This window comes from Bufo gargarizans, chromosome 1 (genome assembly GCF_014858855.1).
Source record: "Bufo gargarizans isolate SCDJY-AF-19 chromosome 1, ASM1485885v1, whole genome shotgun sequence".
Taxonomy (NCBI): domain Eukaryota; kingdom Metazoa; phylum Chordata; class Amphibia; order Anura; family Bufonidae; genus Bufo; species Bufo gargarizans.
Window position 1 is genome coordinate 566161456 of NC_058080.1, and position 13972 is coordinate 566175427.

The window sequence follows — 13972 nt, forward strand, 5'->3', positions numbered from 1 at the left end:
TATACAGCCTCCCACACTATACAGCCTCCCACACTATACAGTCCCCCATACTATACAGCCCCCCACAGTATACAGCCCCCCAGTATACAGCCCCCCCCAGAATACAGCCCCCCACAGTATACAGCCCCCCCAATATACAGCCCCCCCACAGTATACAGGCCCCCCCACAGTATACAGTCCCACACAGTATACAGGCCCCCCACAGAATACAGGCCCCCACAGTATACAGGCCCCCACACAGTATACAGCACCCCACTATACAGTAGTTTACAGAATATTAGCATAACAGCCCCTGTCACTTTTTTCTGATGTAATCTTCACAAAAAAGCTCCAAAGTTAAGGCAAACTTCTCCTGCGACACTAGTGGTAGGACCTGTGATGACCTCATAGCCATGTGACCAGTAATATTGCTAGGTTACTGGTCACATGGTGATGATGTCATCTAAGGTCCTAGATCACATTCACAGCTCTAACAGTACGATGCCTGGACTCAGTGCCGGCAGGCATGGCATGGCAGCCCCCTCTGTGTAGCTGACAGCCTGACACCCGGGGCAGTGGCTAACAAGGCTCAAGAGGCAGCTGCCTTGGGCCCCCCAGGAGCAACTGGGCCCGGGGCAGCTGACCCTTTTGCCCCTTGGTTAAGACGACCCTGCTTACTCATAGCAGTAAAATGCAGTGAGACTACTCCTGTGCCCATAGACATAATGGAGAGGACTCAAGGAGGAGTCTTATTTATGCATTTTAGTGCTGGTTCGTTGGAGAACAGTGTTGGAATGCAAGTGAGTATGAAGATAAAATTACATAACCAGACTCGGCATCACTTACACTACCCTGTTTACTGTAGTTTTAGGTGTTTTGAAGCTGATAGATTACTGTAACAAGGAATTTCCTGGCAACAGACTCCCAGACTTTGAAGTCTTTGGCATGTGGGCACAAAAGTTGAAAGACAGTTTAGCCTTATCTAGATTTATATTTCTTAGAGATTTGGTCTAAAATCCTTTATAAAATCCTTATAACTCGCTATTACAAAGGAAAGCAGAGTTATACAAGTTTAATTTGTGATTGTTGGAAGCTGCTTACACCGAAAATACCCATAGTGAAGGATTTAAGGGATTTTAGTCTCTTAGTGTGTTACTGAGCATGTATTTAAATGTGCTATAAACCTCTTCTGAGACCAGCTGGCAATATATAATACAATGCCAATAGTGCAAATGGCCTACAATGTTCAAACAGCTATGCCATACTACATTTCTTGGTGCAAAACTCTGAGCTTTATTCACATTACCACCTGTTTTCTGCATTTCATTCCTTCAGTTAGGTGCATAAACTCCTAGCATAGCCCAGGACTTGAAGCCATCTCCAACAACTAACTCGGGCTTCATGGTTGGAGCCTCTCTGACCTGTTCTCTCTCAGGCCCTTATCTGCATTAGGCCCCATGCACACGGCTGTGTTTCACAGCTGTGTGGGGGCCATGGAACCGCGGCCTGGATCCCTCCTGAGAGCAGGAGCACACGGCGTCACTGGTTGCTATGACAGCCCTGGACGTCACTGGTTGCTATGACAGCTATTTTACAGCCCTGTTTGCCGCGTAATAGTGTCAAAATAAAAATATATTCGCCATCTAGCGTTGCACTTATCTGTTGAAAAGCTTTATGAGTAGTGTAAAAATAGAAAAAAAATTGGGCCTAATTGCAGTTCATCGGTGCAGTTATGTGGTGAAGCCCTTTTTGCGGTATGGACCGAATTACATAGTGGTGATTTTTTTTTTTTTTTCTTAAACAGGCTTTTTTAGGGAGGAAATTGATGAGTGATTGTAGACTTTGTTCTGTATGAACTGAATTCCATTATAATTTCATTGGTAAAAAACTACAAAAAAATGCAAAAATGTTTTTTGCTGGAAAATTGATGGGTGATTGTAGAACTCATTTTGCTGTATGGACCGAATTACGTCGTCGTGGGTCCTGAAGTAAACATAATGAAGACGCTGATGACAACACACCAGCAGACTTTGCCTTTACCATTTATTTACAATTAAATCAAGCAGCTTCAGTAAGTTAAAAACATTCATGTGTTTTTATCTGCTCCAATTGCATTCGATCTCCACAGCACACAAGACATTACAGGAAAGCCTCTGCTTTGGAGTCCAAGTCCAGTTTCTTAAGATCAGGCGTTTCATCAGAATTATGTGTAACATTCTAGCTCCCTGTGCAAAGCCATAACAAAAGGACTCCGTAGGAAAAAGAAAAATATATTTGTCGTTCAGCGTTGCAGTTACAGGTGAAACTCAATTTTTTTTAATATCGTGCAAAAGTCCATTTATTTCAGTAATGCAAATTAAAAGGAATTGCATTAATGCAGCTTAAAAATAGAGTTTTGTGAAAAGGTTCAATATTCTAGGCTCAAAGTATCACACTCTAGTCAGCTAATTAATCCATACCCCCTGAGCAAAGGGTACCTCAAAATTGAGACTTTGGGTTTCATAAGCTATAAGCCATAATCATCCAAATTATACAATATAAAGGCTTTAAATATCTTGCTTTGCATGTAATGAGTCTATGTCATATGTTAGTTTCACCTTTTAAGTGGCATTACTGAAATAAATGAAGTTTGCGCGATACTTAAATTTTTCGAGTTTCACCTATATATGTTGAAAAAAATTAAGGACCTACTTGCCGTTCAGAGGTTCAGTTATATGTGGTAAAGCTCTTTTTGCGGTGTGAAATTTTTTGTGACACAGTTTTTTTGGGGGGGAAAATTTATGGGTGATTGTAGACCTCCTTTTGCTGTATGGAACGAATCACGTCGTTGTGGGTCCTGAAGTAAACATAATGAAGACGCTGATGACAACACACCAGCAGACTTTACCTTTACCATCTATTCACAATTAAATCAAGCAGGTTCAGTAAGTTGAAAACATTCATGTGTTGTTATCTGTACAACCTCCTTTTGTGGTATGGTACGAATTACTTATTGGTGACATTTTTTATGTGACACTGGCTTTTTTTCGGAAAATGTATGGGTGATTATACACCTCCTTTTGCGATATGGACCAAATTACTTAGTGGTGAAATTCTTTATGTGACACAGGCTTTCTTTGAGAAAATGTAGGGCTGATTGTACACCTCCTTTTGCGGTATGGACAGAATTATTTTTTAGTGAAATTTTTTAGATGACACTGTCTTTTTTTCCTAAATTGTATGAGTGATTTTGCACCTCCTTTTGCTATGGACCGAATTACGTAGTGGTGAAATTTGTTATGTGAAATGGGCTTTTTGGGGGAAAATTGATGGGTGACTGTATACCTCCTTTTGCTGTGTGGGCTGAATTACGCAGTGGTAAAATTCTTTATTTGATATATGCTTTCTTTTGGAAAATTTATGGGTGATTTTACAACTCCTTGTGTGGTATGGACCAAATTACTTAGTGGTGAAATTTTTTATGTGGCACTTTTTTTCGCAAAATGTATGTGTGATTGTACACCTACTTTTGCTGTATGGGCAGAATTACATAGTGGTGAATTTTATGTGAAACGGGTTTCTTTTGGGAAAATTGATGGGTGACTGTACACCTCCTTTTGCTGTATGGGCCGAATTACGCAGTGGTGAAATTTTTAAATTTTAAAGCAAACTCCGCTGCTCTCTATCTCTTATGAAGTCAATATCTCCAACTATGCCCCTGGCGCGATTTACACCAAATGCATTATTTTTATGTAGAGATCGAAGAATTATGTTGGAGGCATGTAGTGTATGTGCCTCTCATCACCTTTCGTCACTCTTACATTGTTCTGCACCTGGTTTGCCTGGGCGAACGGAGTTACACGGGGAGGAACTGCTGTGTCCTAAAGCAAGAAATCTAATCCTGGCTTTCTCAGCGACAACTGAAAGTTGGAACCATGGTGGCCAACAATGGGAAGACCATGGTGTTGGTGCTGCATCAAGGAGGGCTGAGCCATGCGCCCTGCATGGCACACATTTTCAATCCGGTTGTCAAGTGGATCCTGACATCTTCCACCCATCTGCAAAATGGCCAGGAAACTTTGCATGCACTTCAGCCACTTGTACACCGCAAAGCATACCATCCTTGACCTGCAGCGGCAGAACGGCATCCCCCAACATAGGCTGATATGCGACATTTCTATCCGTTGGAAATCCACCCTCCATATGTTGGACCGACTATACGAACAGAGAAAGGCCATGAACATTTTCTTAATGATCCAAGTGGATAGGAATAGTCCACTGTGTAACTTCGATGTCAGCCAGTGGCAGCTCATGCATGACATCTGCCGTTTGCTCAGGCCCTTTGAGGAGGCCACGTTATTTGTCAGTCGCCAGGACTACGAGATAAACAATGTCATTCCACTGCTTTATGTCTTGGAACAGGTGCTGGTAAATCTGGCTGGTCAGGGGACTGGAAACGTGGCACCTAGAAAGATTGTGGCAAAGTTTGATACATTTGTCTGTCAAGATCTCTGTTTACAGTCAGTGAATGGGAACATAATTTATCGCAAAGATATGCAAACACCAACCGATGGGGTGTTAACCCCCAGAAGTAGGTCATCGACATGAAGGAGCAGTTATTTTCACAGCCCGAGGTATCCTCCCGGAAGCTTGACCTGTGCATGTCGAAAGTCTGCATTGCGCAGCTTGTCTAAAAATCCTGCAGTGCACCCCCTTGGAGAAAACTCTTGATCTGGCACAGGTTGCTTTGCTCCTTCAAAAACAATGGACTCTGTACAGCGTGACATCAATGTATAATTTTTCATACAGCAGACTGAAAGATAATTTGAAGCACCTTTCTGCCTACATAGCTGCCGAGAAGCAGAAGGGTTTTGCCATTGAAGTGGGCTCAGAGCTGAACCTAAAAGCCAAATTTTCCTGTTTTCCTGGAATCAAAAGAAAGGGACAGAGATCCACTGTCTGTGCTCATGCAGATTTCATACAAGCCTCCACTCACCAAGGCAAGCACAAAGGACCGGATTGTGTGAACAGGTTGGTTCTGCAGGACATACACAGAGGATGATCTATTGGAGGGGTTTCCAAAGACATTTACTTGTTTCCCGCTCTTCCTGTATAACGGTTCCAAGGCACTCACCGCTATCGTAGGGACGTGATTACAAAGAAACTTTGATAGCTTTGGTAAGCTGGTGATTAGTTCTCAGGACCTTACATGGCTAGCAGCATTGTGGACCCGGTATGATGTGTCTGGATCAGTGTCGGTCACAGAACTTGTTTTCTCTGTGCCCATCGAACTCTGCATGGACATTTCTTATGCCATCCATGCAGAGGACTTCAAGACTTTATGAAATGATATTCATAAATCAAAGGACGAAGTTACGTTGGAAGTAGTGGACAAATTTATTCCAATGTCTTTGCTTGCAGTTCTTCAGACACTTTAGAATCCACTTATCAGCAACACAGCTCGTCAAGGTGATGGCATCTGTGGCATCAGCGCATTGTGAAAGAAAAATTAAGTTCCTCAGTAAGGACTACCTAATCCGAGTGCTGGCATTCATAATGGACCTGGCTATCAATAACATCCAGTATTGAACACATGGACGTCTCTCATCTTGGACCTTGTCCTCAATGTTCGGTACCCCCGGAGGTCTTACATGTCTTAGACATAATACCTCCAGTGATTACTGCATGTTATACCGCTTTTTATTGTTCTGTTACAGCGGCTGTGAGACCTGCACATACAAAGGCTTATTTATTAGTGATGAGCGAGCACCAAAGTATTTCGCCCAAACACATTGCTATATTCATGTGCCCAGCCAAGCACCTGAGTATAATGGAAGTCAATTGGAGACAACCAGGCATTACCTGCTCGGAAGAGAGGAGGATGTCTGGTTCATAAAAAAAAGCTTAGAAATTAATGGAACCCCCATCAAAATGGTTTGGAAACAACATTAACAAGATAGCGGAATGCATCTTGGATTCTTATTATATACAACATACAATAAACAACCACACAAAGGCTGTATGCCAAACGCCAGGTATGTACAAGCCATTCATCTATCCATCCATGAGACAGATAACAGTCAGCATTACCTTACACACTATGAGATATTCTAAACCAGCTCTCATCTGACTGAGAACCAGTAACCCTCAACATTATTTTGCATCTGTTGGATGGCTTGGGTGGACCTGCACACCTAGATCAATATTATTAGGGTGACAAAAAGTTTTCTGATTGTCCTAACATAATATTCAATAACTTTTTTATACAGTTTTGTCATGTAAAAACGAATTTGCATAAACATGGGCATAAGGGAAAGACATGCAAATGAGCAGAATCTGCCTTGTTTTCCAGCTGTCATAAGACTATGAAAATCAATGGATGGCGCTATTGAGTTATGAACAGCGCCCTCCATTGGTTTCACAGTTTTATGACTAGACTAATATTCTTTTCAAAAGACTATGAAACCAATAGATGCAGTGGCGTAGGGATCGCCATAGCAACCATAGCAGTGGCTATGGGGCCCTACGCCACTGGGGGCCCGTCCGGACCGCATCATTTTTTTATTTTTATTAATACACTCACACAGGCAGCCGGCAGCCAGCATCCAGGCCCGACCGCCCGCCCGCCCAGTGTAGTGGGCGGGGCACGGGCCGTCCGCGGCTCGGGCCTGGCTGGGGGGAAGGTGGAAGCTAAGGAAGGAGGAGAGGACAGTGAGTGGACTGTAGAACTGTAGCACTAGCACTGCCGGCTGCCGCACAACTTAAGGAGTGTCTGGAGAACATGAGGTAGGCGGACGCGGTGGAGGGGTCCGACACGGGGGCGTAGCGGAGGCGGAGCCAGGCTGGCACCAGCGTCGCAGACTGCACTGCACATGCCTCTGTGGAAATTGAAGAGAAGCACCGTAATCTCGCACAGGCGCACTGGCAGAGGCATTGAAGTGCGCATGCACTGTCTTCCTGGCCTCTGCCAGTGCGCCTGTGCGAGATTACGGCGCTTCTCTTCAATTTCCACAGAGGCAAGTGCAGTTAATAAATTAGGTAGGAAGCGGCTCTTGGTGGGGGGGGGATCTGTGGAGGACACTGAAGGGAGGGAATCTGTGGAGGACACTGAAGGGAGGGAATCTGTGGAGGACACTGAAGGGAGGGAATCTGTGGAGGACACTGAAGGGGGGATCTGTGGAGGACACTGAAGGGGGGATCTGTGGAGGACACTGAAGGGGGGATCTGTGGAGGACACTGAAGGGGGGATCTGTGGAGGACACTGAAGGGGGGGATCTGTGGAGGACACTGAAGGGGGGATCTGTGGAGGACACTGAAGGGGGGGTCTGTGGACGACACTGAAGGGGGGTCTGTGGACGACACTGAAGGGGGGATCTATTGGACGACACGAAGGGGGGGGTCTGTGGATGACACTTAGGGGGGGATCTGTGGACGACACTTAGGGGGATGTTCGGGTGGGAGGTCCTGGAGGGGTGTTTGGATGGGAGCTCTGGAAGGGGTGGGAGGTCCGATAGGTATGTGGGGGTGGGAGATCCGGGAGGGGGGGCCCATAATTTTTTTTGCTATGGGGCCCAGTCATTTCTAGCTACGCCCCTGAATAGAGGGCGCTGTTCATAACTAAATGGTGCCATCTATTGGTTTCATAGTCTTCTGACAAGAATATTAGAACAGCATCCTCTATTAGTTGCATAGTGTTATGACAAGACTATTCGCAGAGATCATATTAGCTATATTGCTCTATATTCCTTTTTTAGAATATTCATAATATTCTAAAAAACGAAAATAAAGCAATATAGCGAATATTATGTAATAATTATGTAGTAAGTCAGTGATAATATCTGACACTGGGAAAACTGGGTAATAACTCAGTGTAGATCGCGAGTTATTACCCAGCTTTCCCAGTATCAGATTTTATCACTGAGTTATAGCCCAGATTTCCCAGTGTCAGATATCTTCCTAGTGTAGATTGCGAATATTCTAATCATGAATTTTCCATGCAAAAGGCTACACTAATAAGCTTGTCATAAGACTCAGTCTAATATTCTTGTCAGAAGACTATGAAACCAATAGAGGGCGCTATTGAGTTATGAACAGCAACCTCTATTGGTTTCCTAGTCTTTTGACAAGAATATTTGTCTTGTCATAAGACTGTGAAATCAATAGAGGGCGCTGTTCATAACCATAACTCAATAGCACCCTCTATTGGTTTCATAGTCTTATGACAAGAATTTTTGTCTTGTCATAAGACTGTGAAACCAATAGAGGGTGCTGTTCATAACCATAACTCAATAGCGACCCTCTATTGGGTTCATAGTCTTCTGACAAGAATATTTGTCTTGTCATAAGACTGTGAAACCAATAGAGGGCGCTGTTCATAAGTCAATAGCGCCATCTATTGGTTTTAGCTGAAAAACAAGGCAGATTCTGCTCTTTTGCACGTTTTTTCCATATGCCCATGTTTATGCAAATGAGTTTTTACATGACAAAACTGTATAGAAGGGTTATTGAATATTATGTTAGGACAATCGGAAAACTTTTTGTCACCCTAATAATATTGATCTAGGTGTGCAGGTCCTCCCAAGACATCCAACAGATGCAAAATAACTTTGACATTTACTGGTTTTCAGTCAGATGAGAGCTGGTTTGGAATATCTCATAGTGCATAAGACTGCGATGGTTAGGTATGCTGGCTGTTATCTGTCTCATGGATAGATTGATGGCTTTTTCATACCTGGCTTTTGGCATATAGTCTTTGTGTGGTTGTTTATTGTATGTCGTACATAATAGGAGTCTAAGATGCTTCCAGCTATCCTCTTAATTCTGTTTCCAAACCATTTTGATGGGGTTTCTTTCAACTTCTAACCTTTTTTTAATGAACCAACACCCTCTTCTCTTTTGAGCAGGGGGTGCCCGAGGTTCTCCCATTGACTTCCATTGTATTCAAGCGCCCGCATTTTTTGGCCGAGCACTCGGATCTGCCGAGCATAGCGATGCTTGAGCCGAACAGCAGTTCAGCCAAGCATGCTTGCACATCACTATTATTTATGAAGATTTTTTGGTGTTGCCTGCACCAACCAGTTACCTTCCAGCTGTGATTGTGTAGCCTGCACTGTAGGAATGAGCTGGAGTCGGCATGTTCACTGGACTGATCTCCAGTCATCAGCCATAACCCCATACATTTCATGATTAATATGCATTACCATCGTGGTCACCCTGACACTGGTCGTCAATCCATTCTTGTTGATGAAGCACTTTTTTTTTTTTTAAAGTTTCTCTTTCAAATATTGTGGTTTTGCACCTTCTGTGTTGTATTTTATGTGTGTTAATGTCCTGTTTGCTAAATAAACGTTTTTTTTTCTCCACTGCTAAATAAAAAGAAAAAAAAATTAGCTTGTGATTTGGTAGCCAAAAGCAGGAGTGGGTACAAAACACAGAAGACATGCAAGTATTCAGTTTACGTATCATCTGTGTTTTTGATACCACTCCTGATTTTTTATTTTTTTTGCATTAGCAATACTGATGCATTACTGACCAAATGCTGACTGAGTGAAGGCAGATGCTCCACAGGCAGGATCCGTTTTTCGTGGGTTATTGTTCTGACAGATCAGAGGAAGGGCAAAATAATCAGTGATGTCAACACAAACTTACTGCTGACACCCTCTCCACTCTGTCGGGGCGCTCTACTTGTATAAGCATTGAATAGAACAGGTTCTGTAGACATTGTGAGAGGTAGCTTTCTTTCAGGGGATTATCCTCACAGATACGGCTTCAGGACACCAGGTTTCAGGTCCAAACAGTGCATTTATTGTGGCACACCAGCACAAGCAAAACAACTAAATAATAAACACTCGCCCGTCCAGGGTTTAACTAATACATTAATAATGTGTCCCTGTCTCACCTTGTGTAACACAGTTCACACCCGTGATGAGATGCGGCTTTCCCAGCCCTACCTCCAGCAGCCTCCAGGCTGCTCCCACACCAATGTCTCTTGGGGGATAGTGGTCTCTCAGCACTCCCAGCTCAGACAACACAGAACGACTCCAGTCCTCTGTGTGCAAGACCCCACTTCCTCTAACTCCGAGGATTCGTTTATCCTCAGCTAAGCACTAACTAAACACAAAATCACGCTTTCTATATGGGCGGCCTACTACCAGCCATTTGACACAACACAAAGTAAACTTAGTGTCCTTTTTGACTCTTTAGTAGACTTCAGTATTAATGATGAAAGACAGTCTGTTCAACCAGTCCCCCACACACACCTGCTCATAGTGCAGACCTTTGTAGCCCAGAAATGAGCTGAGCTCCATCACCTGGCTGAGAGTTCTATAGAGCTCTATAGGAAACCTGTTCTGGACAGGAAGGGAAGCTCTGAACCCGGACATACACCCAGGCAAGTATAAGTATTTACCAAACACCTTTTGTATGTTGTGTATGCAGAACTTTTAAATATTTTTACCTCTGAATTTATTTTAAGTTTGTATTGTAGATGATTGATTTGCTATTTATTTCATGACATTGTGTAGCTGATTTGGAGAATTAGTAGTTTGGCTTCTTATAACTTGGTGTATTGTGCAGGTTAAAAGCATATTTGTAGAGATTTTCCTGACAAAATGCAAGATTAAGATGGACTTGCACTTAGGAGGATTAAGACTCTCTTGTCCTTTGATCTCTATCCTATTTTTGCAAAATTCTCTGAGGTCAGTGGCACAAGGGATTATCTCTAGACTAAACAATTACTGAGCTTCAGAGCATAGACAGTGATCTGAGGCAGATATTCTGGATAGAGCCCCCTCATTTTCACACTGGTAGTCAAAAGCTCTTAAAATAATTGGGCCTTTTGTCTTCTCACCATTAAGAAGAGTATCTGATAATTTTTATTTTTATTTTTTTGCTTATAATTCTTATTTTTTTACAGTCATGAAGTTCTACGTTTTAATTGAATAACCAGTGTATGCTCAACGAAGATCTTAGATGTCCTCAGTTAATTTTATTTATAAAATGCAGACTAAATTTATGTGTGTATGTATTAGGGATAATTTAAGCAGGGCCATTACACAAGCTACATTTGGGGCTATGCCCAGTTTCCATAGACCTCAGTTATAAGTAGCCCATTATTTCACTTGGTTAGTCTTATGGACTTCAGATATACAACTAGAGATGAGCTAATTGAAGCTGACAAAGTGGAATTCGATCCGAATTGCAGGATAATTTTTATTTGAGCAGAATTTCCTCACGTTCCGTGGTAACAAATCAAATTTTTTCTTAAAATGGCTGCTGCACGTGTGAGGATATGGAGCAAGGAACTCTGGGAAGTGGGATCACTTATAATGCCATGCATGCAGCCAATCAGCAGCCAGCCAGTCCTGTGATGTCATAGCCCTATAAATAGCCTCAGCCATCTTGGATTCTGCCATTTACCAGTGTAATTAGTGCAGGGAGAGAAGAATGATTTACAAGCGCAGGGAAAGATTATTCAAGGTGTGGGGAAAGGATAGGGAGGGATCATTCCACAGCATTTATGTTGAACAGGGTTCAGTAGGGGAGGTTACAGCCTGGGAAATAGGAACAATCATATTACACCTTGCTGCACTGACTGGGGACCCAAATTCCCATTATACAGCTCTGTAATTCCAGCAAACCGTTCTTGTTATTGGGGTGCAAGTGCTGTTTGATACAGCCATTTACAGGGTTTATTACAAGGAAATATTTCTATGTCTTATTTGCCCTTGTGCTGTGCAGTTATATGTTCTAAAGCATTTTTGGCATGTATTAGTAGAGAATAAAAGGGCTTATTAGCCATTCAGCGGCGCAGCTATATGTAGTGATGGACGAACATCAGCTGGGACGATTTGTGATCATGTGAACGTGATCATGCGAATGTGATCAAATGTTCGTGAACCGCAAGTTCGCAGCGGGCCCCATTCACGTTAATGGTAGGCAAACCTGAAAAACCTTCAGCTCATATTTGCAGCCACCAAATACTTACTAAAAGTGCACAAATTGTCACACAACATGGACAGTGAAATACTAGAGGGGGATCAATGACACAAATTCCCACAAAAAATATGTATTTTAATCATGGGCCATTTTTATGCGTCTTAAAGGGAAATTCTCAAAAAATGTGCCCTGCTGGAGCCTAGAACATTTTTATTTTAGGCGACAGAAGTACAGGCCTAAAAAATTAGGCATTCATCTGACAGAAAAGAACTTGCGATTATGTGGCTGGAGGTACATTAGGCGATCACTGGATAAAATTTTTACTGTAGCCCAATGGATTACTGGCCCCAAACATTAGACATTCACCGGATAGAAAAGATCAAGTGATTATGTGGCTGGAGGTATATTAGACGGTCATTGGATATGAATTTTACTGCAGGCCAATACAAATACATGTCAAATACATATGTTTAAAAGAACTACAAATATTAAATTGGATTAAAAACATGGCTAACGAAATCCCCCCTCTTGAATAAACCCCAAATGATATTAGGTGAAATTCGATAACACGTGGTCGTCACAGGTGTTAAATTCCTCTGATGCCCCACCAATTAGGCATTCACCAGACAGAAAAGATCAAGAGATTATGTGGCTGGTGGTATAATGGATGTTCATTGGATAACAATTTTACTGCAGGCCAGTGGAGTATAGGCCCCAAAAATTATGCATTCACCATACAGAAAAAAACTAGTGATTATGTGGCTGGAGGTATATTATACGGTAAATGGATATCAAGTTTACTGCAGGCCAGTGGAGTATAGGCCCCAAACATTAGGCATTCACTGTACAGAAAAGAGCAAGTAATTATGTGGCTGGAGGTACATTAGGCGGTCGCTGTATAACAGTTTTACTGTTGGCCAGTTATATTACAGGGTCCAAAAATTATGCATTCACCATACAGATCAAAGATCAAGTGATTATTTGGTTGGAGGTATATTAGATGGTCATTGGATATCAATTTTACTGCAGGCCAGTGGAGTACAGGCTCTAAACATTAGGCATTCACCGGGCAGAAAAGATCAAGTGATTATATGGCTGTTGGTATATTAGACGGTCATTGGATAACAATTTTACTGTAGGCCAGTACAAAAACATGTCAAATACATATGTTTAAAAGAACTAAAAATAGAAATTGGATTAAAAACATGACTAACGAAATCCCCCCTCTTGAAAAAAATCCAAATAATAATAGGTGAAATTCGATGACACGTGGTCATCACAAATGTTGAATTCCTCCGAGGCCCCAACAAGTGATTATTGGATGCCCTTCTGGGAGAAATATTTCCTTCCAGGAACCTTCCATTGTGGTGTGCCAATGGCCACAAATTTATTAAAGGCCTCCGAGTCCAGTTCTGTCAAGCCAACGGTCAGCCGTTGGGCGAGAGGATTATCTGGCATCATCATTTTTTTACACTCGAACATTTCGGCCATGGAAGCCTGCTTTGTGACATATGTACGAGACAACGGCACGGTGGAGGGAAGAGGGAGGAGAAGGAGAAGAGGCAGGAGGTGGAGAGCCTGGTGTGTGACTTTGTGGGTTCTGACAGCATTGCACCCATTGGGCTATGTAATGGGAGGAAGGGCAGGTGCCTCCTTAACGCGGTTGTCCCTAGGTGAGTGTTGGGTTTACCGCGTTAACAGCACAGGCTGCAGATGGCAACACTATTATCAGCAGCTGACACGTTAAAAAAATTCCACACTGCGGAGCCATGTGCCGGCGTCCTGGGAGCGCAAGATGTGACCGTACATGGTGGATGGCTCGCTCCAGATACATTTGCAGTTTGCTTCTGCCTCCTGTGCACTGCGAGTTTTGCCTGCTTCTCCTCCTTCTCCTCCCTATCTGCTGCTCCGTCTCTCCGTCTGAACTCACCTCCTCTTCCTCTCTTGTGGGTATCCACATGACGTCCAACGACACGTCAATGCCAAGAATGGATACGCATCGGTAAGGTATGGGAATGGGTGGGAAAATAATATCTCTGACTCGAGTCGAGGTACTAAGGTGGTGGTGTATTTGTGG

The 13972-nt window shown here is 42.9% G+C and overlaps 1 pseudogene; it reads left to right on the forward strand.

Moving 5' to 3' along the window:
• The first annotated feature begins 4925 nt into the window (after window positions 1-4925).
• On the forward strand, window positions 4926-5547 carry LOC122928759 (annotated as a pseudogene).
• Window positions 5548-13972: the final 8425 nt, after the last annotated feature.